Source organism: Gracilinanus agilis, chromosome 4 (genome assembly GCF_016433145.1).
Source record: "Gracilinanus agilis isolate LMUSP501 chromosome 4, AgileGrace, whole genome shotgun sequence".
Taxonomy (NCBI): domain Eukaryota; kingdom Metazoa; phylum Chordata; class Mammalia; order Didelphimorphia; family Didelphidae; genus Gracilinanus; species Gracilinanus agilis.
The window spans coordinates 116,714,335-116,738,049 of NC_058133.1; the positions used below are offsets into that span (position 1 = coordinate 116,714,335).

The following is a 23,715-nucleotide window of genomic DNA, read 5'->3' on the forward strand; positions in this document are numbered from 1 at the left end:
ATCATTACTTTCCACCCACTGTCTAATTGTGTATGCTCCAAGAATACAAAAATAAAATTTAATGCTAACCTGAGGAATAATCTCCCCCACCCCTGAGACCCATGATTTTTTTGGTATTAAATTTGTTAATAAGAAATTCCCTCTCAGTGCAGAGCAGGAACTACACTATAATTTAAAGTCTTAAAAAATGTTTCCAGATGAACTATGAGGTTAAATGACTTGCCCAGGGACACAGAGTCAGTATGAGGTTAGAGGAAGGAATTGCACACAACCCTTTCTGACTCAAAGGTCAACTCTCTACCAGTCACACCACTTTGCCACATAGAGATCATAATGCTTTAGAGCTGGAAGACATCTTAGAGACTATCAGTGTGACCCATGATATCTGATTCATTACTCTAGACCTCAGTGTTATCATCTATAAAATGGGTAGTATTGGAGGATGGGCTGTGTTGAGTGAACTAATGATCTCTGAAGTATTTATCAATTTCTAAATACTAGGATCCAATGATCCAAAATACATTTTACCATTAATTAAACTGAGGAGTGTTTTCAGAAGATTAGGGAAAAGCCAGACAAACAATTTCAGGATTATCTTCTAGCTTGGATTATCTCTGACATCATTCAGACTCCATTAATGAGGGGTAATTAAAAGGCAGATGGGAAGTATGCTATGAGGGGATAGCACTAGCAGTGGGGGTGCTTAGAAAGGGTAAGATTTGAGCTCAGACTTGAAGGAGTCAAGGAAAAATTAAGAGATGGAGGTAGGGAGGGAGAGTATTATGGGAAAGAGGGACAACTCCACAGGAGCACAGATTATTGCAACAGAAAGAGTGAAAGGTAAAAAGGAACTAAATTATGGTGATGACATTGGAGAACAGATAAAAGAAATATTGTAAACATGGAAATGATAGAACTTGGCAATTGATTTGAGTGTGGGAGGCAAGAAAGAGGGATAGTAAAGATGGTATTAGGTGCTGAATGACTAGACCTGTTACTTTATTAGTACAAGGAATGTGTTACTTTACTGGTACGGTGAAGGAACTCCATCTGCCACCCAGCTTATAGCATCAAGAATCTGCCCAGGGGCCTGAAAAGATAAATGACTTGCCCAAGGTCACTCAGTCTATGTCAGAGATAGGACTTGAAAACAGGTTTTCAAGCTCTCTATCCATTAGGCAACACCATTTCTACATATGTACCATATTGTAGCTTCTATGATTGTTATCTATGTAGTCATCTATAATTGTCTCAACTCTTCCTATTAAATTATGAATTTGGGAACACTATCTTGTTTGATCTTTGTATTCTCAGCACCTGGTATGGGGACTATCACATGAGAGGTGCTTAGAAAGTTTTTTTAATTAATTATTTATTTTGTTTTATTAAACCTTTACCTTCTATCTTAGAATCAATACTGAACATTGGTTCTAAGGCAGAAGAGTGGTAAGACTAGGCAATGGGGGTTAAGTGGCTTGCCCAGGGTCACACAGGTAGGAAGTGTCTGAGGTTGCATTTGAATGTGGGACCTGCCATCTCCAGGCCTGGTGCTCTATCCACTGAGACATCTAGCTGCCCCTTGACAAATTTTAAAAAATGAAATTAAATAGAATGCATTAGGGATACTGGTAAAACATGAAGATATAAATATGAGACTAGAACTTTGAGAAAGTCGAGATTTGGAAATGGATATGGGGTTTATCTGCATAGCAGAGATGAGTTTGAACTCATAAGAGTAGATGAGACTATAGAAAGAGAATATGTAAGGCTAGATGCCCTGAGAAGATGAGAAGTTCAAATCTGGACTCAGATACTTCCTAGCTGTGTGACCATGGGCAAGTCACTTAACCCCCACTGCCTAACCCTTACCTAGTCTTTACTGACCTTCTGTCTTGGAATTGATATTTAGTATCATTCTAAAACAGAAGAAAATGTTTTTTTTTAAAAAAGAGAGAGAATGTGTGGAGAGATGAGAAAAGGGACCTGGGGATAGAAGGTTAAGCAGTGGGTCAAAGAAGAGAAGCCAGAAAAGGAGATAGAAAAATAAATTGTCAGGAACATTAAAGAAAAGCCAGCATAGTGCTTCATAACAAAAGTCAAAGCAGAAGAATTTCCAGAAGGAAGTAAAAGTCAGTATCATTGAACACTGAAAAGACATCAAGGAAGCTGTGGCATATCTTCCATTCCAGAGAGAAAAGGTCGTGCCATTCAAAATGAACCATTTTTGTAAAGGAGTAAGGATGGAAGCCAAGTCATAAGCAGTGAGAGACCAAGGAGAGAGTTTGGCCAATAACTACTGATTAATTTTTCAAGAAGTTTGGCAGTAAAGGGAAGTGAGGTCATGGTCTTCAAACTTCTGACTTCAAGGGTCTTGTGCCTCTGGTAGCAGCACATCTGAAATAACAGAAGAAGACTCAGAAGGTATTTTTAAAGACATAGCTTTCGCTGATCTTGTAATATAATGTCATAATTGCCCGATCCTTTGGCACACCATAAAATGTGAAAGAGTTTACAGCATGAGACTAGAAACCCAAGAGTACCATATAACAAAAATGGATCAAAGAAGAAAGTCCCCAGGGAAACCAAAATTGTCAGGGCTAGATTGTCCTACCATAGACAAATGACAATTGCACTCCTTCATGACAGTATCTGCCAATGGTATGGTATGAAGGGATAGGTTAGAGCCATTGGCTCAGAAGCCTCAGTTAGATCTGCTTTTTTCTAGGCTGTTTACCAGAAGCCTCAGAGGAAGCAAAAACTTGATGTCTTGCAAAATTTCCTACCTGCTCCATGATCAACTTTCCTTCTTTTCTGATTATAGCTACACAATGAGTACTCAAAGGATCCAAAGAAGATTGTCCCTAGATACACAAGATCTGAGACTATTTGTAGGCAAAAAATAAATCAGTGGAGAAAAATTAGAGAGGCAAGAAAAATAAGATGATTGATGAGAAAGGTCCCTGTTTAACCCAAAACCGGACTCTATTGTACAGCCGAGGGTTAAAAATAGCTTTGAAAGTATGTTTATCTTGCTTCTAGATTTCCAGGGCAGAAAAGCACAAATTTGAATCCCCAGGGAGTCATAGGGAACACAGCAGGAAGAAGAGAAAGGAACCACAAATGGCATACAGAAATGTATTCTAGACACATCGGCAGCTTTTCCTTTGCAGATCAGCCAAGTCCTATGCTGGAATCAGGTACCCTGTGATTCAACATGATTACCAGGACAGCTGTTTTCTTGATTAAGGCCAAAGAGGCAATTATACTTTCAAATACTTGGACAAATCTTGAAGTTTTCCCATAAATTGGGATTTTTATACTTACAGCTTTTCAAGTCATCCAGCCACCTCCTCCTTCAAGGTCTTCCAACATTTAAACAGAAGAAAATGGAACAGATACTTTCGACTTCAGAGCTCTAGTTGCATTTTTGTTTCTGAACTACTGTGCCCTTCTTCACCCATGAAGATGGTGTTACTGACTCACTATCATCATGATTTGGGTTTCTAGTTATTTTAAGGTAATAATCTGTCCCTTGACTTCACTGCAGAGAAATGAGATATAATAAACCATCTCTACTCTCTTACCTAGTTTTCTTTGTAATAAAGGCCAAGCACTTGTGAGATGGCTGCTCCAGGTGAGAGGAAATGACATTGGAAAAGGAATAATACATTTTCTTTTTAGAAAACTACCTTGACCCAAAGACTTTTGGCCTTGGTCTCAGCAATACTCTGCTCCAATATATTTTGGTCTCTAGATGCATTTAAGCCTTAAAAACTATTGAGAACTCCAAAGAGCTTTTGTTAAGGGGGGCTTAGTTATCCAATATTTACTATATTAGAAATAAAGATGTCTTATTATTATGAAAATAATTTTGACCTCATGGATCTCCTAAAAAGATCTCAGGGATGCCCAAAGTTTCCCAAATTTTGAGAACTTCTGAAGGAAACGAACTTGTTCATTTGGAGAAACTGAACTTGTTAACATCTCCTTCTCCAGCTCCACAATTCCCCTTAGTATTCTTTGTTTTAAAAAAGTTAATTCTCCTTGATGAAAAAAATATCTCCTTTAACAAACAGAATTAGAAATGTCTAGGCCTGCCTAAGAGGGCCCCTAAAGGTTCACCAATCCATCATATTGCTTCCTAGAAAACTCACAAAAACCATTCCGGTTACAAGCTGTGCCTGGTTCCTTACTCCTTAATAGATAAATGAGGAAAGGCAGAAAAATGAATTTGAACAACAGGGATGCATAAACTGAGTTGCAGAAGAAAAATCACAAGTCACTACAGGAAGAGAGTGGTATAAGTGGAGTCTGTATAGGAGAACAAATGAATCACATTTTGAACACTCAACTAAAACTTTGTGTCATGTGAATGAGAAATGCAAGATGGGAAATGAAACTTATTCTAATGCCCAACACATTCAAACTACCAAATTGAAAGGAAAACCAGTAAAGAGAGGCAGCCAAATGACTCTGCTGATAGAATGCTAACCCTACCCACAGAAAACGTCGAGTTCAAATCCAGACTCATATTATTTCTAGGTGTGTGATCCTGGATTAAGTCTCTTCTAGCTTCCCTGGCTTCCTTTAAGGCCCAGATAAAGTTCCACTTTCTAAAAGAAGCCTTTCCCCCTTCCTCTTTAATCTTAGATCCTTCTCTCTGAGACTCTCTAATTTATCTTCTCTATCTCATGTTTGTGCATAATTACTTGCATGTTATTTCCCCATTACACCATGTGCTCCTTGAGAAGAGAGAGTGCTTGTTCTTTTGCTTTTCTTGATATATCTAGCACTTAGTGTTGAGTCTTGAAATCATATGTGTTTAATAATGGTCAATGAGAAATACTACCTAAATTAATTTATTTATTCAGTGCCATAAACTACAAAAAAGTATTTTATAGAACTATAAAAAATAATAACAAAATTAATATGGAAGAACAAAAGGTCAAGAATATCAAGGAAATTAATGAAAAAATGTGAAGGAAGGTTACCTAGCAGTAGGTAGGTCTCAAAGTGTACAAGAAACCAGCAATCATCAAAACAGTATGGTAATGGCTAAGAAATAGAATGGTACATCAATGGAATAGACTATAGACAAAATATGAAGGGAAATCTAGTGTTTGATAAATCCAAAGACTCCAACTTTGGGGATAAGAACTAATTATTTGACAAAAACTGTTGGGAAAACTGGAGAATAGTAAGGCAGAAACTAGGTATTGTTATAAGGAATTTATTTAATGTTCATTCTGTCTCATTAAGAGTAGAAGTTTTATTAATATCACACTGTCTCCTCTAAGAGACAGAGCAGACAGATCTTGCTTCTGGTTCTTTAGGAGGCTTATAATAAAAGAGAGAATTCTGTGAGTTCTGGGTCCAGTCTCTCTGACTTTCTTGGGAGCAGGTTGCTAGGTCATTCTCTCAGATAAGAAGATCTGTTTGTTATTTGAGACAGTTACCTTTGAGAAGTTTGATTAACACATACAAAGCTGAGGAAGAGTGTGTTTGACTGAGAGGTTTTTCCTGGAAGGGAGAAGCAGCTATCAGAAGGGGTTCTGTCCAGTCTTTCTGACTTGGAAAGAAGGTCTGCATCAGAGTCTCTCTGCCAAGAGATTCTGACTGTTATTATCTGACAGTTGGATTGAGGCAGCTCTTGGTTTTCATAGATTAAGGAGTTCATTATAAATTTAAGGTTCATCATTTAGCATAGGTTAGTAAGATAGAATTTAATCTGGGTTTAGTGAGAATAGTTTAAGTAGGCCTGCTTGCAGGCAAGAAGAAGCTGCAAAAGAAAGCAGTTAGTTTTGGGGGGATGTATTTAGAGATTTTAGTATATGGTTAATAGATTTCCTATCCTATTCCTAACTCCTAGTTTCTATCCTTATATTTCCTCTCCCTACCTCTTCTCATAGAATAAATAAAAATGGGTTATATCCAACTGCTTCCAGCCTTCCATCCACCACCTACAAATTAGTTTAACCCCTGATAGCTTTAGTTAACTATAACAGCTTAGCATTACCAACCACCCATCAATACCTATTATCAATCAATATATTACCAGTTTAATATAGTAATTACAGCTTGGGTTTCAACATACCTGCTATTATTTGGCTATAACAGTATAGACCAACATCTCCTATCCTATTCTAAGATAAGGTCAAAATAGATATATGATCTAGACATAAAGGCTGATGCCATAAACAAATTGGAGGGACATAGAATAGTTTATCTGTCAGATATATGAAGAAGGGAAGAATTTATAACCAAATAAGACTTAGAGAACATTGGGATAGAAAATGAATAATTTTGATTATGTTAAATTAAAAAAGGTTTACACAAACAAAACCAATGTAATCAAGATTAGAAGGCAAGCAACAAACTGAGAAAAATTTTGTAGAAAATTTTTTCTAATATAGGTCTCATTTCTCAAATATATAGAGAACTGAGTCAAATTTATAAGAACAGAAGTCATTACCCAAAGGATATGAACAAGCAGTTTTCAGATAAAGAATTCAAAGCTTTCAATAATCCCATGAAAAAAATGTTCTATATCGCTCTTGATTAGAGAAATGCAAATTAAAATAATTCTACCTCATACCTATCAATATGATAGTGAAGGAAAATGATAAATTTTGGAGGGAATGTGGCAAAATTGGGGTACTAAAGCATTGTTGGTGTTGTGAATTGATCCAACTATTCTGGAAAGCAATTTGGAATTATACCAAAAGTGCTATAAACTGTACATACTCTTTGATCCTGTAACATCACTACAAGGTCTGGATCCCAAAAAGATTTTTAATAAAAGGAGGAAAGGTCCCACTGTTACAAAAATACTTGTTGTAAATTTTATTGTGGTGGCAAAGAATTAAGGGGATATTCATCGATTGAGGAAAGGCTAAACAAATTGTGTTACATGATGGTGATACAATATTATTGTTCCATAAGAAAATATGAGCAGTATGATTTCAGAAATCGTACTGATGATAACATGAACTGATTCAGAGTGAAATAAGCAGAATTAGGAGAACATTGTACACAGAAACAGCAATATTGTACAATGATCAACTGTGAAAGATTTAGCTACTCTTAGTAATACAATGATCCAGGACAATTCTGAAGGACTTATGACAAAGAATGGTATCCTCTTCCAGAGAAAGAACTGTTGGAATCAGTATGCAGATCAAAGCATACTATTTCTTATTTAATTTATTTGTATTTTTATTTGGGGGTTTGGGCTTCATATGAATATTCTCTTACAACAATGAGGAAATATGTTTTGCATGATAAAACATATGTAAGCCAGATCAAATTGCTTACTATGTCCAGAAAGGGAGAGGGAAGGTAGGAAGGGAGACAATTTGGATCTTACGATTTCAGAAAACATGTTGAAAATTGTTATTACATGTGATTGGTAAAATAAAAAAAATTTTTTTAAATGCTGACAACTTCTGTCTGCTTTAATTTCCTCATCTGTAAAATGGAGATAATAGTGCCAACATCCCAGGGTTGTTATGAAAATAAGATGAGGTATTTGTAAAGTGTTTTTGCAAACTTTAAAATGCTATATAAATGCTATCATTATTGTTATTAAAATCCATAATATCAGACATTGAAGAAGGGATCTCAAAGGCCATTGAGTCTAATTCTCTCATTCTACAGGTCAGAAAACTGCGGGTCAAAGAAGGTAAGTGGCTTGGCCTGAAGCACATAAGTAGTTGGCATCAGAGTCAGAATTTGAACCCAGGTCCACTGACTTCAAAACCAATATTCTTTCCACTGTAACACACTCTCTCTTGGTCTTAAACTAGAATAAATTAGAGGGATGACTTCTCTCCCTGGAAAATGGCTGTTTGCTTTGCAAAGGCATTTGATTTAGTATCCCTTTCCTGAGTACATTTGAAACACAAGATAGCAAAAATTAATTTATATGATTTTTCAGGAGTGAGTGAATAAAAACAAGACTTAGTAAGTAAGCACTATATGTGCAAAGTATTGTGCTGAGGTCTGAAGATGCAAAGAGAGTTTCTGCTCTCAAGGACACAGCACTCAGTCCTTAGCACAGGGCTTTGCACATAGTTAAGTGCTTACTAAGTCTTTTTTTTCCATTCATTCACTACTGAAAAGTCAAGACACAGAGTTTTCGGCAGCAATACTACACTGACTGCGGAAAAAGTGAAGGACATCTGTATTCACATTGGCACCAATTCAAAGGCCATGAAAATCTGTTTCCTTAAAGATGGAGAGAAGGGAGGGAATGAGTAAGTAACAGCATTTGCTCCTAGGAAGTTTGCTTTATCAAGTACTTTGACAGTGACAAGGAAGGGAGCATCCTTCAACTACTAAATGCATTTCACGGTTAGATAATTATGATTAATCTGTAGGATTTACAGAGTTCCCCCATGTTGCCATAACTTGGGTTTAATTTATTTTCAAACCAAATTGAAAATTATACAATCTCACTTGCTGTCAAAGCATCATTTGGGGTACAAATTATCCAGTGTAGAAATTTATAAGAATCTGTGGCATCTATTGAGGAACTGTCAGGTTCAAAACAAATCTGAGATGATGTTCATGAAAGGAAAATGCATTTACGACACACAGCTTGAAAAAATTGCCAAAGCAAAAGATATAAAATGTTAGTCCCTGGTGGCGCAATAAGTCATATGCATCATTGGAGAGCAAAAGCTTCCCTGATTGGAGTACAGATTCACAGACCAGGTCCAGCTCTCCAGCCATCTTTGTGTCAGGCTCACTGATGTTCAATGACCATTCACCCAGGAATAAAGGGAATTCTAGCATATTCTGCATGATCACTTTATTGATCCACTGATTAATGTCTCTATGTTGCTCATAATGAAAGACAGAACAATAAAGCATAGCATTCTGACATCCTCAGTGGATATCCATGGAATCCAAGCATGTCAGAGTGTTTGAAGAAGGGCCCTTACAGTTTGAAATTTGGGGAAATGATCATGACATAAGTATACAAGGCATTAAGAAATGTGAAGAGGAAGCCCCATGTTCCTTTCCCCATTTTACAAAGAAGGAATTTGAGTCTCAAATGTGAGGTGCTATAGCCAAAGTCTCATCACAAATTGGAGACAGAACTAGAACCAGAGCAGCTCTCATCATTCCATATATACATACATAATACATACATATATATATATATATATCAATATCAGATTCTTCTCATTACATAACATAGCAAGATGAATAAAAACTTGGAAAGGCAAGACTCAACAAATTCCAACTCAAACTTTGGGAAAATTATTTTGTGAATTGAGCTCACATATGTGCATGTGTGTATATATGTATATTTAATTATTTGTATAGTTATATATACGTGTGTGTGCTTGACATATATATATATATATATTAAGCATATTCTATGTACCAGGCATTGTGCTAAGTGCTTTACAAATATTATTTCATTTGAAGTAAATATCCCTTTGTGAAAACAAACAAAAAAATAGCAAAAGAAGGAAGACATGGGGAAGGGAGCTGAAGAGGCTTCAATATCAGAAAACAGATAGGATTTTGTTTAACTATGAATAAGATCTGGGGCAGAAGCCTGTAGAAGCAGGTCTAGATGGTGAACTTAAAGGTACAGTGAAGACAATAAGACTTCAGGCAAGAAACAAGAAGGGAAGAAGGCAGAAAGGCATAGGAGAGCTATCTTCAAGGATGTGAAGGCTGTCTTATGAAAAAAGGTTTAATTTATTCTTCTTGGTGGTAGACTGTAGAATTAGGAGCTGGAGATGGAAATTGCCAAGAGGTAGATTTTAAATTAATTTAAGAGGAAACTTTTCTTCTGAAGTCTTTACCTTCTGTCTTAGAATCAATATCGAGTATTGGTTCTAAGGTAGAAGAGTGGTAAGGGGTGGGTAATTGGAGTTAAGTGACTTGTCCAGGGTCACACAGCTAGGAAGTGTCTGAGGCCATATTTGAACACAGGTCCTTCCAACTCCAAGTCTGGCACTCTGTGCTATCTAGTTGCCCTAAAAAGAAAGTTCTTAATTGCTTAAGATATTGTTGCCTCTCTGTCTCTGAAAGTCTCCAAGCAGAATCTGCATGAAGATTTAATATGTGATGTCTTGTTCAAGGAAAAGTTGGTCTAAGTGACCTTTCCAATTCTATAGTTATAGGATTCGTTTGTCAAATCTTGTCTCAAACTTTACCATATCTCTCATGTTGATCTTCTCTCCATTTACATGACCATCACTCTTCTTCAAGCCCCTACCATCCCTTGTTTGGATTATGCAATAGCATTCTAATTCAGATCTTACCTCACAGTCTCTTCTCACTTCAATCTATTCTCCTCACAGCTGTTAAAGTGATTTTCCTAAACTCTAGATCAGTGATTCCCAAAGTGGGTGCTACCACCCTCTGGTGGGTGCCGCAGCGATCCAGGAAAGCAGTGATGGCCACAGGTGCATTTATCTTTCCTATTAATTGCTATTAAAATTTAAAAAATTAATTTCCAGGGGCGCTAAGTAATATTTTTTTCTGGAAAGGGGGCAGTAGGCCAAAAAAGTTTGGGAACCACTGGTCTAGATCTAACCATGTCACTCCCCAACTTACTAAATTCAAGCAACTCTCTATTGCTACCAGCATCAAATAAAAGTCCTCTTTTGAGGGGGTGTATATCTAACTCTTTACAACCTGGCTTCTTCCTACCTGTATAGCCTTTTTATACTTCACTGATTTTCATACAATGGAGAATCCAACTCTCTTGGATAATGTTTCTGCCACATGACACTTCACCTGCTATCTTCATACTTTTGCACTAACTAGTCCTCATGCCTGGAATACTCTACCTCCTCATTCCCACCTTTTAGTTTCCCTAGAACTCTTTAAGAGTCAGTCCAAATTTCACCTTTTGCAGGGACTCTTTTCTGTCTTTCCCTTCTCCCCCAAGATACTAGTGTCTTTTCCTTTAAGGCTACCTTATATCAATGCTGTAATTTCTTGTACCAACTTATTTACATGTTGTCTACCCCATTAGAAAGTAAGTTCTGAAGGTGGAGACTATTTTTGCTATTCTTTTTTACAGCATCTAATATAATGCTTGGCACAAAATAGGAGTTTAATAAACAAAGGTTTGTCAATTGGCTGATTGAATCTGAATTGAGATAGAAGATGGTGGTGGTCATGGTGGTACCAAAGAAGGATGGAACAATTAGTTAAAGAATAAAATCTCAACCAGTACATAAAGCTCCCTACTATCTGCCTCCCATGTGCCCTCCCATGACACTATAGCTCCCTCATTCTTAATAATAATAGGAAACATTTATATTGTGCCTCAAGGTGTGTCAAGTGCTTCACATTTGGTATCTCATTTAGTTCTCACAACAAACATGGGAGACAGGAGCTATTATTATCTTCATTTTAAAGATGAGGAAACTGAGACAGAGTAATTAAATGCATCCCATATCTAGAAAGAGTCTGAGGCAGGATTTGAAGTTACATCTTCCTGCCTCCAAGTCCAGCACTAATTTCTGAACAATTTAGTTGTTTGGGTACTTTTTCGAAACACTATATAGTACCTACTTTTCCTATTTTATTATCATAACATCCAGTAGAAATAATGGTCCTTGTTTTACTGATAGAAATGATTAAAGCCACCTGGCACTTTTAAGATTTACAAATTTTTTCCCTATGGAAATCTTGTGAGGAAGATAGGATAACTCTACTTATTCCTATTTTACAAATGTGGAAACTGAGGCTCATAGCAGTTAAGTAAATTAAGCATAGAACTAGTGAATTTGGGGTTTTAAATTCAAATCTAGGTTTTTCCTGACTAGAATCACATAATCTGAGTTGAAAGGGATCCCAGTAGCTATCTTGTCCAATATTATATTTGAACAAGAGTCCTTTCTACTTCCTACCTATCAAGTGCCTATTTACTTAAAGATGTCTTATTGAGGGGAAATGTACCACCTTCTATGGTTGGCCATTGTGATCTTGGATAGCTCTAATTATTAGGAAGATTTTCCATTTATCAAGTTAAAATCTGGTTCTGTCTTCTAAGGCCAAGTATAACAAGTCTAATCTATCTTCCACATGCCAATCTTTCAAAACCTTGAAATCAGCTACCCTGGCCCATTGCCATGTCCCCATTCCACAAATATTCTATTCTTCAAGCTAAGCAAATCCAATTTCCTCAAAAGATCTTCATATAGTATAATTTGTAGGCTCTTCATCATCATGGTCATCTCTCTCTGGACTGAATTGACATATCTCCATTTATCAATGTCCTTCCTAAAATCTGGTAGCAAGAACTATACAGAATACTTCAGATGAAGTCTGACCTATGCAAAGTACTGCTGGACTATTACTGTCCTAGTCATAGAAACTATGCTTCTCACCCTAATATATATGTCATCCCCGTTTTTAGCCAAATTATTGATAAAAAATATTAAGCAGCATAGGCCAGCAAGGATCCCTGAGGCATTCCCACAGAGATCTCCTTTCCAGTTGACCCCAAACCATCAATGACTATTCTTTGGGCCCAGCCATTCAAATGGGTCTGAATCAACCTAATATTAATCTTTGCCTATTTTCCACCAAAAAAAATCCCAAAGAGCTTTGACAAAATCTATGCTAAAATATATCTATTTTATAGCATTGATCGGTCAGTCTAGTTACCTCATCAAAAATCAAATCATACAGGCAACTAGGAAGCACAGTAGGAGTGCCAGACCTGGTGTCAGGAGGACTTGGGTTCACATTTGTCCTCACTTCCCAGCTGTGTAACTCTGGGCCAGGCACTTAACCCCAATTCCCAAGCTCTTTCTGCTCCTCTGTCCTTAGAACTGATACTAAGACAGAAGGTAAGGATTTAAAAACAAATCAGATCATGTTGGCCTGACAGCTTATTCTAGATGAAGCCAAAATCTTCTGTTTATTGCTTCCTTTCTAGACATTCATTACCGCTTTAATAATATGTTCCAGAAGTTGGCAAAGATTCAAAATCAATCAAGCTCCCCAGTCGGTAACTGGCCACTTCTTTCTCCTCCTTTTTGAAAATCAGTGATTTACCCTTCTCTAAGCCTGCAGTGGCAATTGCAACTTACATAGTTCTTGCAGTACTCTAGAATATCAAGAATGTTGTTCATCTGGAGTCGGATGATTTGAACTCATTGAATTTTTTTTAAACCCTTACTTTCTGTGTATTGGCTCCAAGGCAGAAGAGTGGTAAGGGTAGGCAATGGGGGTCAAGTGACTTGCCCAGGGTCACACAGCTTGGAAGTGTCTGAGGTCAGATTTGAACCTAGGACCTCCTGTCTCTAGGTCTGGTTCTCAATCCACTGAATTACCCAGCTGCCCCCGAACTCATTGAATTTTAAGTCAAAGGATCTGAATTTGAATTCTAGCTCTGTCTTTAGGTAATTGTTCCACATTAAAACAACTTTGCACCTCAGTTTTCCTATTTGTAAAATGAACGTGTTGAACCAAATAATCTCTAAGGTCCTCCCTGATTAAAATCTATGATTCTAAAATGTTACTGTGGGGGCATCTAAGGCAATTAATTACATTTGGCAGCTCAACCATGCTAAATGTTGGAGTGCAACATTTTAGAAAAGGAAAGGAATTTAGAGACCCTCTTGCATAACTTCGCACATCCCTCAGTTTTGCAGATGAGGAATCTCAAGCTCTGCAAAGTTCAATGGTTTCTTTAAGATCACAAAGCTAAGAAGAAAGTCAGTAGCTCATAGAAAGAGTATTGGTATTAAAGTCAAGGGATATGTGTTCAAAACCTGGTTTTGTCACTTTCTTACTCGCTGTGTGAACTTAAGCAAGTCACTGTACTTATGAAGGTGGCAGTTTCTTCATCTGTGAAAGCATATTCTTGGGCTGGTTGACTTCTAATACATCTTTAAATCTATGATCCTATGATTCTATTATCTAGAAGAGCTGGGCATTGACCCAGACTAGGGATATCTTTTCTCTTTATTTTTTCCTTTCATTTATTATTTGCCAATTCTTTTTCAGTCTTATTCTTTATTTTTTTTTAACTACTCTCCTATCTATATGACCTGCCGCAGGACAATGAGTATTGCTTAGGGAAAGGAAACCTGGATTACAAAAGCTGCTAAAGATATGCTCCAATGAATGGTATTTGCCATACATGCTAATAAGTGTGGTTTGTGGAATCTACACATTTTAATCCATTTTTATATCTGCTCTGATCTTCTCGATGCCTTGGAAGAAACAGAACAACCTACTTTAGAAGCTCTTCTCTCCTTCTCATTTTGGTGGCCACTCAGCTACTAGACAACATATATTAATGCTGAGAACCCTCCATCATGGAAAAAGCACTGGATGTGGATTTGGAAGATTGAAGGTCTTGGCTGCTCTTGTGACCTTGGGTGAGTCTCTGATCTTGTTTACTGATCTGGAATCATGATTCATGAACAACTTAGATTACATCAATGGACATGAGTGCCTGTATAAAAAGTGATGGATGTTAAAATTGGAAAAGTCCTTAGAGATCATTTAATCTAACTCCTTCATTTTGTAGCTAGGAAATTGAAGCTTAGAAAATCAAAGTGATTTGCCCAAGGTCATACAACTCATTAGATGATGGCAGAGCTAGCACTGTAATTTCCCTGGTTTCCTGATTCAGTCCAGTGTTATCTCCCCCAAACCATGTGACTTCTTTAAAATGAAAGCCAATTATTCCATTAATCAACAAGCATTTATTAAGCACCTAATATGTTTCAGAGATTGCTGGGTTCACTTCCTACAGGATTGCTATTCAGAAAGTTATTTGTAGGGGTAGCTACAACGGCTAGAGTGCCAGGCCTACAGTTGGGAGGACCTGAGTTCAAACCAGGCCTCACAGTTGTGTGACCCTGAGCAAGTCACTTAACACCATTTGCCTAGTCCTTTACCACTCTTTTGCCTTGATACTTCATACTGAATCCAAGACAGAAGGAAAAGGTATAAAAAAAAAGAAAGAAAAGAAAGCCATTTGTAAGCTATAAACACTATACAAATGTATGCTATTATTATCAATAAACCAAATACTTCATTCTTCCTTAATGTTTTATTTATAATCATTAATATTAAAAATACTTTAATTTCTTCACATTTACAGCTCCCTAATTATGGATTCTCTGGGACCCTGGGGGGAAAGTATATGAGTAAAGTTTCCATGCCTTTGTAAACTCAGCTTTCTGTTCTCTCTCATGTGGCTAGAAAGCTTCATTTCTTTACTACAGAACTGAGTGCTGCTGGCAGTCTCTGACCTCAACTTCTCATGCCTGGGCTGACAGAAGTTAGTCTGCACATCAAAGATTGATGGGTCTGAATGAAATTTCATCAAGTGGCCTCTGAGTTCCAGCTCTTGAGCACATCTCTAGCAGGCATAATGTACTTGTACTCAAGGGCTGAGATTTGATCAGATCTTATTTGTATTATATTTGTTTTTCAGCTGAGGCATTATGTTGGTTTTTCTTTGTTTCTACCAACAAAGAAAAGATGACAGACTAAAATACTGAGGAAGCATCTGACCCAACAGAGAGAGGACTAGTATATAATTCACTCCTCAAATCCCTAAAGGAGAAGAAATAAACATCATTAAGTAAAAGCATTCCTTCAGGAAAGGGCCATGCCTGAGTGGTGAGGTATCATATAATACAGAAGAAAATATAATATGAAGAATTTACTCCATACTATGAAGTCAGAATTCCAGGGCTCCAATCCTGGCTCTGCTCCTGCTGACTTATGTGCCTCTGGCAGAATTATTTCATCTTTTTGGGTCTCAGTTTCCTATAAATTGATATCCAATAAATAAAGGCTTTGGGTTAAATGAACTTCTGAGGTCCTTCCTAGGTCTAAGTCCAGAATCTTGTGATCTGGCAAATCATTAAGGTGATACTAACAGATCTTTTGGGCCTATCTCTCAATTCTAAGAGAGTAGAGTCCACTACTGTGTGCTCCCACATATCATCTTCTGGGGCCTCTGCCAGAGGATCAAATAAGATAATATAGGTGAAAAGTACTTTTTAAGACCAATGAAAGACATCATCAACATCATTAGTCTAATTTGCAAAGGGGTCTGTGATCTCATTAATCTGGTTATTTCTTCCAATGATGGCAGATCAAAACTCATCCACGTTTGCCCATGTGGTACATGTCTTCCCAAAAGTTCTCAGGGGATCCTCCTGACATTTTGGGGACCTTCTTCAATTTCTTCTGACATCAGAAAAATGGCAGTGGAGCGCTCTGGGTGCCCACCTGTCATCCCTCACCCTCACCATCAGGTCAACCCTTCTTTGCTTCCTTTTATATATTTCCCAGATGACGTAAATAATTTTTGTTCTTATTCAGAGTGGCAAACAATATCCAATATATAATCACTGATTATAGGATATAAGGAACTGAATAAGTACAGAAACAATTACAATGTCATTTCAGGGATCTATCCAGGTTGAAATGAGAGCCTATACAATAGGGTTATCCATAAAGACAAAGAAAGGAGGACTGATTAAGACATCATATGGAGATAGAATCAATAGGCTCCATGATTCACTGAAGGAGGGGAGATGAAAGAAAGAGAAGATAAGACAAAGTAATAATTAGAGAAGTAGGAGAGAGTACAAAAATATAGACTGATCAAATCATGTCAGATAGATGGAAAGAATCTTCTTGTCTAGTAGAGCCACACCTTGAACTCAATTCTTCTTACTCAAGACATGAATTCTGGTAGATAGGGATGAGTCCAGGCAACTACTTATAAGGGACTCCTTATAAGTAGTCTTCAGGAGCTCTTACTACAACTTCAGGAAACATCTAACCACACCTAGAACTAAGCCCTAAGTCTTTAAGCTTTGGTGGTGGAGGTTGGACTGTTTGAGAGCCTCGCTGGGAGCAGGGCATGAACTAGGAATAAGCTATTAGTTGCCTCCAACCTTCTTGTCCAGCAACCCCAGGATGTCTTTATTCCTCTTACAGCATGCCTAGAGACATTTCAAAAATTATAGTGGTGACTCCTTGGCTGGCATGTTCTGTACCTCACCTTCGAGTCCCTCTACTGCTACCACAATGAAGTAGGATGGAGTGTAGTGCAAAGGGTACTGGACTTAGAATCAAAAGACCCAAGTTCAAATTCTAACTTTGAGACTAGCTAAATGTGTGGTCCTAAGCAAGTCACTTTATTTTTATGAACCTCATTTTTCCTCATTTGTAATAGAGGGTTATGAGAAAAGCATTTTGTAAGTTCTAAAAGCATATTGTAAAAATGAATTATTAACATTATTCTCATTGTTATGTTGTTGTTATCCTTATTAAGTTTGTTGAAGATGCAAAATGAAACAAATCCTGAAGTGGCTCATAAACACTGCTACTGTTACACTGAAAGTCTAGCAATATCTGAGCACAAGAATTCTTAAGTAACCTAGCAAAACCAGGAGAGGCTAACAATTGCCTCATTGCCTGCCAGATGACCAATGCTTTTCTTGGGCACTGAAACTTACAATGGCTGTATAACTACAATAAGAAGGAGTACTGATGTGTGCAAGGAGAGGGACTGTACATATCAGTTAAATTATAAATATTTGGTATCACGGAAATTTTCTTAGTGGAAATGGTGTTTGTCTGGTCACCAATCATTAATTTATGATAACTATAACCCTCAATATTTTAAGATCATAGATTTAACGTTAGAAAATACCTTCCTTAAAGACTATCTACTTCAAATCTTACCTCTGCCATTTTGTAGAGGAGGAACTAAGGTCCAGAGAGTTAGAGTCATTTGTCTAAAGTCACTCACACAGGTATTAAGTGTTAGAGCTGGGATTTAAATGTAGATCCTCTACATACAAATCTAGCTCTCATCCAAGACATTTATGGAAGTGTGAGTAGGACCTCATGCTAGTTATTCTTTTTCTCCTAAATTTCTTCTTTTCTTTCTAAGATTCCTAAATTCTTTATTCCTAAATCTCTTTCTCATTCCATAAGGCATAAGCCCTAAATAAGTAAAATGCTCCTGAAAGAAAATAAGGTATTCTTACATTTATAAATAATGTTGATTAGGGAGGAAACATTCTTGTTGTTTCTCCTTCACAGATTAGATGGAAAACTCCCCCAGGAGTCACTTTACAACAAATGTTGATTAATACAAGAATCTATCAAAGAAGCTCTCTCTCACTCAGGAGTAGGTTCTTGGAAGTGGTCAGTGAGAAAGGGAAGCCAAAAAAAAAAATCTTATCAGATACATACTCAGTTAAAGGAGCTGTTTTAGTACTAAACTTTTATTACTAAACCTGGAACTAGGTTTTATTATCTACTATTTGTCATCAGGACCGGCCCAGGCTGGGTCCCTAGTTTTTTTCCTCTGTTAGAAGGCACACACACACACACACACACACACACACACACACACACACACACACACACAAAGGATCAGTCATACCTCATATTCTGAAGAACACAAAGAAAAAACAAGCTTCCCCGAGGCTAGACTCAGTAGCACAGGAATCAAAGGAAACCCATCAAAAGTAAGGTAGGATACAGAGAGATCTCCGGTCCACATCTCTGCTTATCTTTCAGTCCTTAAAATAATACCACTTCCATGTGTCAGGTACTTGCTCTAGTTTTGATGTCAAGGAAAGTAGCCAGAACCAACCAGGTCACCAGAATCAAGGTATTCCTGGTTTTTTATCAGCTAGGCTGGTTTCTGTTGGAAGACCTTTGGCAAGTGAATGACTGATGAAAATGGCATTTGAGGAAGATCAGGCTTGTGGTAGTGGTTATCAAAAAATTTGGAGAAGACAGTGTCCAATAGATCGGGGGATCTTTACTCAGTGCCCAGTACAGGGCTGATTATGTGCTCGCTCAATCAAGTTGACTTGGTGAAACAGCTGAAGTTTGCTTGGAGAGTGAGAAGAGCCTTCTAATATGGTGCAGGTCAATAAATAGGGTTGTTTTTTCTTAGTACTATGATGATAACTTATCAATAAATGTTACATGAGGAAAAAACTAATGCCTATTACAAGGCTCAGAGCAGGCCTAGAATACAGATAAATTCCACAGAAGTTTTATATCTCACCCAACACATTATCATGAGTGCCCCATGTTGGAGACTACATTGTGCCTTGGGGGAAAAACCCTAGAAATCAATTTGAAAGACGGGTCTATAGGCCCATAGTGGACAGGGACATTATGGTCATTCTCTCTTCTTCGTGACAGCGTTTAGATGTAACTAATTCAACAGGAGGGTTTTTTAGCCCCTGATCAAATAATGTGAATATTCCTATGAAAATTGAAGGTGACTTGGTCATTTGAATGGAGAGAGAACATACAGTGCTTTTTTGGAGGGGATGAGGAATTATTGTTGAGAAGGTAGGCAGATAGGTGGCACAATGAATAGAGTGCTAGACCTGGAGACAGGAAGACTCATCCTTCTAAGTTCATATTTCACCTCAGACACTTACTATATGACTCTGGGTAAATCACTTAACACTGTTTGCCTCAGTTTCCTCATTTGTAAAATAAGCTAGATAAGGAAAAAGCAAAACACTCTAGTATTTCTATCAAGAAAACCCCAAGTAGGGCCACAAAGAGTTAGACATGACTGAAACAACTGAACAACAAACTGCTGGGGGGGGGGGCATGAGTTTGTTTCATGGGTTATTGTTTGTCCTTCATTTTCAAAGCGATCGATGGCATCATAGGGAGATGTCTTCACTATGCCTCCTCTTCTCATATAACACACTAGTACTAGCACCTCTGGTGGAAGGGGTTGCCAAGCCCTTTTCAGGGTTGCTCATCCACCTGTGGTGTCTACTTGTTTAATGGATAGTTAACTTTCAATTACCTGTGTAGATAATGCAGAGTAAATATTATTTCCCAAGCTGGCTCTATCTGTTCCCTGGTATCTCTTTCAATTGTGAGTAAGTTCAGAAAATGCAAAATAATTTATTTAACAGCTTAAGCAAAACAAGGTTGTGTGGCCAGTCTAATTCCCAATCCTCCATTCCCCCATTTTAGAAATCCACCCCAGTGTTAATATAAGTATTTCTGTATCTGCTGGTGTTCTTTATTGTCTCTACCACATCTACCTTCCATTAGTTGGATAACCAAAGATCTATGGTAATTACATTGGTCGATGAAGAGTGTTAAAGGGATTTTCTCAATTTCTTGCCTCTTAACAAGGGTCACCATATTTTGAGTCTTCGAGATCAGTTAGCCCGACCACATCATTTTACAGAAGAGGAAACCAGTGACCAGGGATGGGAATTGACTTGCCCAAGATCATACCACTAGTAACACCAAACCAGAAGTTAAATCCAGGTCCCCGGCCTCCAAAATTCGTGCTTTTCCCGCTACTGTACATACACCACAGCTGTCTCTCAGATTGGAAGATGAGAACTTGATCCTAGGGTTTTTGAGATGTGCTTGAACTGATCCTCCTTCTCTTTCAATAATCTATAGTATGTGGCAGTAAATAAGAGCCTCAGCAACTCTTGTGGATCCCTCAGGCAATGGCAAACAATTGCCATCCTGCAGAGAGGAACAGAAAAGCATCCTTTGCTACCTTCTCCACAGCCTGAGAACAAAGGGTCAACAGAGGACTTACTTGCTTCCCCTAGTTTTGTAGGCAAATGATGGGAAATGTTTTTCCTTCCTTGATTCACCTATGCTGGGTTCTTAATTCTGTATTTTTTTCAACACTCTCCTCTTTTCAATTTCTCAAGAAATTTCCGAGTTTATTTTTTTCATAACAAAAACAACAAAAAGAATGTGCCTTATTTTCTGGGTCAATTCAGTAACACAGATGAAATGCTGCTGGATTTTGTTTTGTTTTTTGAAAAAACAGGGTGTTAATCACTTTGAATTTATTTTCTAAAGAATTACAAAGTTATGTGAGACTTGGGAGCGATCATAAATTTCCCAAATGCCCTGAAAGATTGGGTCTTTAAGAACAAACATCTATGTACTCCTGGCTTCCCATTTTATTTCCTTTCTTCTGCACACCCCTTCCTTTCTCTTTTAGTTTTCCCTCATAAAACTCCAAGAAAACTTCACTAAGCTAGGGTCAGGTTTATGAAGCAGGGGTCAACTGGTCATTTTTGTTAGGAATTCAGGCAAAGAACACCCCTCTCCCATACACATTTAGCTGATGCCAATTATTGTTCAAAAGGCCAGTGTTCCTTCCTTGCCGCGAGTGATTCCAGTTGGGAATTAGGAGGAATGTGTCTATTGTGTTCTGCTTATCATTAAAAAGGACAAGAAATCCCTCAAGCTCAGGAGAACTTTTTCTTTATGTTGTCCCAGCACAGTATAAAATAGCTAATCTTGCATAAAGACCTCATAGCCCATGTTGTTGTTCGTCCTTCATTTTGAAGAGGCCCAATGACATCACAGGGTGATATTTTGACTTGCTCATGAGTTGGATTTAAATGAGGCAGAGTTGCACAAACTCATAAGCTTCACTCTTATTCCATGACATATGGATGGATGAATGGATGAATGAAAAAAGCATCTATTAAGGTCTATGTGCCAGGCACTGTGCACATATAAGTGCAATACATACAAATATAAAAATGAGTTAGTGTCTCAAAGAGTTTGCATTCTAGTAAGGGTAAAGAACTAATATTAGGCAATGGCAGCTAGGGAAGGATATTTCAATATGAGAGGTCACAGAGATGGTGAGTTGACGTATACAATAGGCCCTTTCCACAAGCATTGGTACTATTTATTTGATTACTGTGAATATGGACAAAGTGGGGAGGTGGGGTAAGGAGCTATAACCCAGGCAGATGGAAGGTAAGGGTTTTAAAAAATCAAGGCAGGGGCAGCTGGGTAGCTCAGTGGATTGAGAGTCAGGCCTAGAGACAGGAGGTCCTAGGTTCAAATCCGGCCTCAGACACTTCCCAGCTGTGTGACCCTGGGCAAGTCACTTGACCCCCATTGCCCACCTTTACCACTCTTCCACCAAGGAGCCAATACACAGAAGTTAAGGGTTTAAAAAAAAAACAAAAAACAAAAAAAACAAGGCAGATGTTAAAATAGCCTACATAGTCTAGAATAGTTAGATGGGATGCGAAAGTGAAACATGATTTGGTATCTGAGACCAGCAAGTACATATAGTGGACTTAAAATGCTATTTTGTTGTTATTCAGTCACACTAAACTGAGTTTGCTCAGTCATACAACCAGTAAGCATCTGAGGCCAGACTTGAACACAGACCTTCCTGACTCTAGATGCAGCACTCTATGAACTGTACTACCTTGCTGTCTCTTAAGAAGGACTACAGAGAAAAATTTCAGAGCTAGATGTGGCCTTAGAGATCATCTACTCAGCTACTTTTATTTTACACTTGAAGAAACTGAGACCCAAGCAATCCAAGGGACTTGTCAAAAGTCACATAGGTAGTTGGAATTAGACCCTTCTGACCATCCAGCCCAATGCTCTTTGCACCAAGCTAAACTGATCCTTCCTTAACTAAAAAAAATAAATAAAATGAAACCTACAGGAGTACAAGTATACCATTTTAAAGAAGAAATTAGTTACAAAAATTGCCAAGCTTGCATGAAGCACTCCAAGGCACATAAATCACCAGGAAACAAACCACATAAATATTGCCCTCAGAAGATGGGAAGAAAGGGTGACAGATCACACCTTGCACTGAAGAGTAATGAGAGTCTTCTATCTATTCATGTCTGGCCAACTAATAAAAAAACAAAGAGATAACAAATTGCCTATTCCAAGATCCTGCTTGAATTCTGGAGCTCATGCCATGATCCTGGTGGAGGCCATATGATTCCAGCCTTTTAAAAGGTTTTTCCTATATATTAACAATGGGAGGAAGGCAAGATTACTCTTCTGAAGAAAAAACAAACCTTTTTTTTATTATTATTATTATTATCATTCTGAAGGGAAAAAAAAACCTTTGTGAAAACATGAGGTAGCATAGTATAGTTTCTAGAGGTGAGCTTAGAGACAAGAACATCTGCCTTTCTAACATGTCTTAGTCCTACCTGTGGTTAGTCACAACCTCTCAGTGGCCCAGATGACTCTAAGACTGGCAGTTACAGAGGGGTTACTTATCTGTATCTACAGGGGGAGTTTCCATGCTAGGAGTTTCCCACACAATGAAATCTTAGGTCCCAACTCCTCCCTGACACTCACCCTCTGAAATACAGAAGCTTAAACTTGATGATTTAAGAGGGATTTTAAAAAGGGATTTGAGAAATTAACACTAATCTCTAAGAGAGATTCTTCTCCCAAAGGGAGCTGTTGAAAGAGGTGCTATTTTCCAATCCTGAAGAAGAGAATCCTGAAATTAGAAGGGACTTAAAGGATTATTTTGCTCTTCTGCAAGCCATGTGTGTAAATCCCCCAAGGGCAGGGAGCTCTCTATCCTCTTCTTTTAAGAAAAAAAATCTTTCTTTTGTTTTATAGCAATATCAAAACCATTTGGGGACACTGACTCTTTTCTTTTTAGTCCCATGTTAGAATAGCATCATGGAGTGGTTGAAAGAATACTAGAACAAAATCCAAAGGGCCTGAGTTCAAGTTCCTACTCCTTGTATGAATCTGGGCAAATTTCTTCACCTCTTTTTCTATGCCTCAGTTCCCTCATCTGTAAAATGGAGCAATTATTCAGCTTTGAGTATGTGTCAGGTACTCTGCTAAGTGCTGGAGCTATAAATACCTTTAAACAGAAAGGTGGATCCTGTCCTCAAAAAGCTTATACTCTAA

The 23,715-nt window shown here is 37.8% G+C and overlaps 1 protein-coding gene across 1 annotated transcript in view; it reads right to left on the reverse strand.

Moving 5' to 3' along the window:
• KCNH1 (potassium voltage-gated channel subfamily H member 1) overlaps positions 1 to 23,715 on the reverse strand; it is a 613,189-nt gene that overhangs the window by 211,013 nt on the left and 378,461 nt on the right. The gene's annotated exons all lie outside the window — the stretch shown is intronic.